Raw genomic sequence first — 5500 nt, 5'->3', positions numbered from 1 at the left:
TATAAATGTAAATCGCAGATCATACGCTGCTGCTACGGGCTCCATGTTGTTTAGGCTAGACAACACAACGGTGCTTCTGTTATCTATAGTTGAATTCACAGTTTAATATTCTTTGATTGATGCTTGTGTTATATTTGGTTGAAGGGACGTCCTTGTTAGTTTGCATGGTCTACGTAAGAAGGGGCAATACAATGCTTGTCAAGTTTGTTTATATTCTGATGGCTGTTGAATTCTAGACAATGGAGACGTGAAATTTTTATGTACATAGGTACTAGCCATAGAATACTTTACTCATTGACGACGGGTAGTTTTACAGAACTTCTGAAAATTCCAATCCAGGTTTTCTATGTTCCATTCAGGAAGAACGCACAGTCTGCACTGGGGTATAAAATTATCTACTGCTTACCTTTGTGTCTCGACATATGCTTCTGATGCATCGTGCTACCAGAGGCCAACATTATCCAGTATCATAGCGACGCTAAAAATGCCTATTGGTTACTCCGCATATTATCATCTGATTTCTCATATATAGATATTAATTTCCTTTCATGGGAGGCTTTAATTATATTTTAGGGTGGTTGCGGATGTGGTCGGCGGTTGAGGGAGGGTCTCCGACTAGAGCAGCAGGAGCAAGGAGCTCGAGGAGGTTCAGGTTTGCCTCTACATCCTTTCTCTTTCCTCCACTTTCTTCTTGCATTTAGATGATAGAATTTGTGATCATGTGTATGTGCATTTATGAGATCTTTGCTGCTAGGTATATAGTTTATGGTTACTGAAATTGGATAATAGAGAGTCGCAACTTCAGTTTTCAATTACAGTAGTTGATGTGTTATGTTTGCTGCAATATGTCATGTGTGTTTGAGAGAGAGGGATGAAAAAGAGGGGACTGGAAGCTTGATCATTGCCAGGATCTAGATTCAAAGAGAGGGATAAAAAAGAAGGGACATGGATTCAGAGAGGGATGAAAACAGGGGACTGAAAGATCTTGCATTGCGTTTCTTCATCTACCAATACGGTTTTGTGTACCATTTGAACATAACCAAGCAGTATAACAAAAGTGTGCTGGTAATATCCCTTTCTTATTTTGTAATTGGACAAATATTTGCACATGTGCCACGTCTATGCAGTCTTTCTAACTGATGCAGTTTCTAGGTTTATGGCTTCTCATGGGATGTGATTCTGGTCATGCTGCTTGTTATGAAGGTAAAAACAAAGTTATATGTTTCTTCGGTTTAGTTTGGTCTGCATTTGTCCCAGAGAGCGAGTGTTCACAGGTCCAGTGCTTATGTCGTTATTAATTAGTCTGGATTCTGTTCTCGTGTAGAATATTCTATTCAGTTTGGTCTGCATTTGTCCCATAGAGCGAGTGTTCACAGGTCAAGTGCTTATGTCAGTTATTAATTAGTCAAGATTCTGGTCTGATGTAGAATATTCAGTTTAATATCTTCATGTCGGACAAGTAAGCTGACGGATCATTTCTCAAATAATATGTCGCTGTCCTCAATTTTTATTTTCTCTTCTTTTCTGCTACTTGCCTCACTAACTATGACCTCAACAATCTTTGGTTGCTTCCATTAGAAAGGGATTGTGGCTCATGGGTTTACTGGATGATCTTTTTGATAGGCATTTTCAAAATAGCATGGTTTAACACATGGACTTTCTACTATGAATATCGAATATGTCCTTGCCAAATGAAACTATTTTCATCGACAACATGGCTTTAGCGGGTCTCTGCGCCATTTGGCGCAACGGGTCAACTAGTATCAAGAAGAGATAGAAAAAATGTGAGAAAAAGTACTACTCTTAACTGAAGTTTAATCACCTCCTAGCCCCCGCTCCTAGCTCGACGGTGGCCACTCCGGCCCCGGCGTCCACACACCCTGCCGTCCTACGCCACCCTGCACCGGCTGTTTCACACTCCCTCATCATGGCTCTCGCTGACCTCAATTTTGACATAGGACAAGATTTCGCGGCGGAAGTTTGGAGGAAATGGGGAGTCCCGATCAACTACGAAGCTGATAAAGATCTGGAGGAATTCTTGTTGGTGGCTGAATTCAAACGGTCCCAGATCCGCCTCACCGATGAATCTGTAGGCACCATTCTCCTTGCATTCTTTGGTGGCCGAGCATCTCTTTTCAAGGTTGAACGCCGACAAAATTGGTCGTTCAAATTCTCTGTTTCTTCTAAAGAAGTGGGTTTTTCCATCATCAAAGGGGGCAACATTTCTACCCATTTACTCAATGTCAATTTCCTCCTTTGGGGCAATGGGGGCCCGAATTCAAGTTGGGAACTTGTCGTGGAATTATCACGTCAGATGTCCTAGCGTAAGGACTTAGGTGTGGAGCCATCACAACGTAGTTAGCTTGAAGGGGTTAAACAGGACAAGGGACACGGAGAATTTATACTGGTGCGGCCCCTTGCGGAAGGTAACAGCCTAATACAGTGTAGGGTGGTTATTGATTGGGCTTCGATTACCAGGGAGCGAATACGCTTGACCTAGTTCTTGATCTCTTTCTTTCCTGCCCTAACTCACCGTCGGGTCGTCCCTTTATATACACAGGTTAACGCCCCGCAGCTTACAGAGTCCCGACAGGCTCATAGACAACGTGTCCGGCTCGGTCTTGTGACGCCCCCGATTCAATCGTACACTAATCATGCACGCAAATGTGTACGATCAAGATCAGGGACTCACGGGAAGATATCACAACACAACTCTAAAACATAAATAAGTCATACAAGCATCATAATACAAGCCAGGGGCCTCGAGGGCTCGAATACAAGTGCTCGATCGTAGACGAGTCAGCGGAAGCAACAATATCTGAGTACAGACATAAGTTAAACAAGTTTGCCTTAAGAAGGCTAGCACAAACAGGGATACAGATCGAAAGAGGCGCAGGCCTCCTGCCTGGGATCCTCCTAACTACTCTTGGTCGTCGTCAACGGGCTGCACGTAGTAGTAGGCACCTCCAGTGTAGTAGTCGTCGTCGACGGTGGCGTCTGGCTCCAGGGCTCCAGCATCTGGTTGCGACAACCAGGAAGAAAGGAAAGGGGGAAAAAGGGGGGAGAAAGCAACCGTGAGTACTCATCCAAAGTACTCGCAAGCAAGGAACTATACTACATATGCATGGGTATATGTGTAAGAAGGCCATATCAGTGGACTGAACTGCAGAATGCCAGAATAAGAGGGGGATAGCTAGTCCTATCGAAGACTATGCTTCTGGTCACCTTCGTCTTGCAACAGGCAGAAGAGGGTAGGTCGAAGTCCTCCAAGTAGCATCGCATAGTATATCCTACCCGGCGATCCTCCCCTCGTATCCCTGAGGGAGAGCGATCACCGGTTGTATCTGGCACTTGGAAGGGTGTGTTTTATTAAGTATCCGGTTCTAGTTGTCATAAGGTCAAGGTACAACTCCAAGTCGTCCTGTTACCGAAGATCACGGCTATTCGAATAGATTAACTTCCCTGCAGGGGTGCACCACATAACCCAACACGCTTGATCCCATTTGGCCGGACACACTTTCCTGGGTCATGCCCGGCCGCGAAAGATCAACACGTCGCAACCCCACCTAGGCAAAACAGAGAGGCCAGCACGCCGGTCTAAACCTAAGCGCACAGGGGTCTGGGCCCATCGCCCATAGCACACCTGCACGTTGCGTACGCGGCCGAAAGCAGACCTAGCAACCTCCATTACAAAGGAAGTTGCGTTAACGCAGTCCAACCCGGCGCGCGCCGCTCAGTCGCTGACGTCACGAAGTGCTTCAGCTAATACCACGACGTCGGGATACCCATAACTACTCCCGCGTAGATGGTTAGTGCGTATAGGCTCGTAGCCAGACTCAGATCAAATACCAAGATCTCGTTAAGCGTGTTAAGTATCCGCGAATGCCGAACAAGGCCAGGCCCACCTGTCTCCTAGGTGGTCTCAACCTGCCCTGTCGCTCCGCCACAAAGTAACAGTCGGGGGCCGTCGGGAACTCAGGCCCACCTCTACCTGGATGGAGCCACCTGCCCCTTCAGCCCCCATCTCCAAACAGTATCACCAGTAATGTAACAGTGTAAAGTATATAGTATATGCCCGTGATCACCTCCCAAGTGATCACGACCCGATAGTATAGCAAGGCAGACTGACAAGAATGTAGGGCCAATGATGATAAACTAGCATCCTATACTAAGCATTTAGGATTGCAGGTAAGGTATCAACAGATGTAGCGACAATGTCAGGCTATGCATCAGAATAGGATTAACGAAAACAGTAACATGCTACACTACTCTAATGCAAGCGGTATAGAGGAGAATAGGCGATATCTGGTGATCAAGGGGGGGCTTGCCTGGTTGCTCTGGCAAGAGAGAGGGGTCGTCAACTCCGTAGTCGAACTGGCCAGCAGCAGCGTCGGTCTCGTAGTCTACCGGAGAGGAGGGGGAAGAAATAATGAATACAGAGCAAACAAAGCATCACAAAATATAACAAGGCAATACGCGGTGTTCGGTGTGCCCTAACGCGGTAGTAGGTGATACCGGTGAAGGGGGGAAAACATCCGGGAAAGTATTCCCGGTGTTTCGTGTTTTCGGGCAGAGGAGCCGGAGGGGAAAGTTGAGAGTTCGATAGGTTAGGGGTGTGTGGCGGACGAACGGACTGCGTATCCGGATTCGTCTCGTCGTTCTGAGCAACTTTCATGTAGAAAGTATTTTAATCCGAGTTACGGATTAGAAGTTTTGATTTTCTAAAGATTTTATTAATTTCTGGAATTTAATTAATTATTTAAATAAATTCGAAATTAGATTTATGACATCAGCATGATGTCATGCTGGCGTCAGCAGTCAACAGGGTTGACTGGTCAACCTGACCAGTGGGCCCCACTGGTCAGTGACAAATTTTAATTTAACAGATTAATTAAATTAATCAAAATTAATTAGTGGGTGGGCCCCACTGTCATACTAATTAGTTAGCTAATTAACAGTAGTTAATTAGGTTAACTAATCATTAGGTTAATTAATCTTATTTGGTTAATTTAATCAGAATTAATTGGTTAATTAATTAATTAATTATTTTCATTATTTATCTACTTATTTATTTATTTAATTCCTTTTTTTTCTTTTTTTTAACAGAAACGTTCTGGGGCGCGGGCCCCCACATGCCAATGGCCCGGGGGCCATAGCGGGCAAACGGGTTACGGCCACGGGCGTACGGGCGCGGGCACGAGCGCCCCACGGGGCGAGCCCGGGCGCTGGCCTCGGGCGTGACCAGCAGCGCTGGCGCCGGTGGCCACGAAGCCGACCAGGGGAGGCGGCGGACCTGGCAGGTCGCCAGGTCGGCGAGGGCGAGGCCAGCTCGGGGTGAGGCGTGGCCGAGGCGAGGCAAGGCAGGGCGACGGCCCGGGCGGAGGGCGACGCCGTCCGGGGCAAGACGAGGCCGGCGCGGGCGGAGGCACGCCGGTCAGGGCGAGTGCGCGCGAGACGGAGAGAGAGGGAGGGCCGGGGGTCGAGGGCGCGCCTGGGGCGA

The 5500-nt window shown here is 47.2% G+C and overlaps 1 long non-coding RNA gene across 1 annotated transcript; it reads left to right on the top strand.

Moving 5' to 3' along the window:
• Positions 1–597: 597 nt before the first annotated feature.
• LOC119305094 lies at positions 598–2075 on the top strand. Its single transcript, XR_005148544.1, has 3 exons — positions 598–1065; positions 1153–1203; positions 1959–2075. It is a non-coding gene; the product is annotated as an uncharacterized LOC119305094 (long non-coding RNA).
• The last annotated feature ends 3425 nt before the right edge of the window (positions 2076–5500 follow it).

This window comes from Triticum dicoccoides, chromosome 1B (genome assembly GCF_002162155.2).
Source record: "Triticum dicoccoides isolate Atlit2015 ecotype Zavitan chromosome 1B, WEW_v2.0, whole genome shotgun sequence".
In the NCBI taxonomy this organism is placed as follows: Eukaryota; Viridiplantae; Streptophyta; class Magnoliopsida; order Poales; family Poaceae; genus Triticum; species Triticum dicoccoides.
This window is presented reverse-complemented; position numbering and strand designations above follow the sequence as displayed.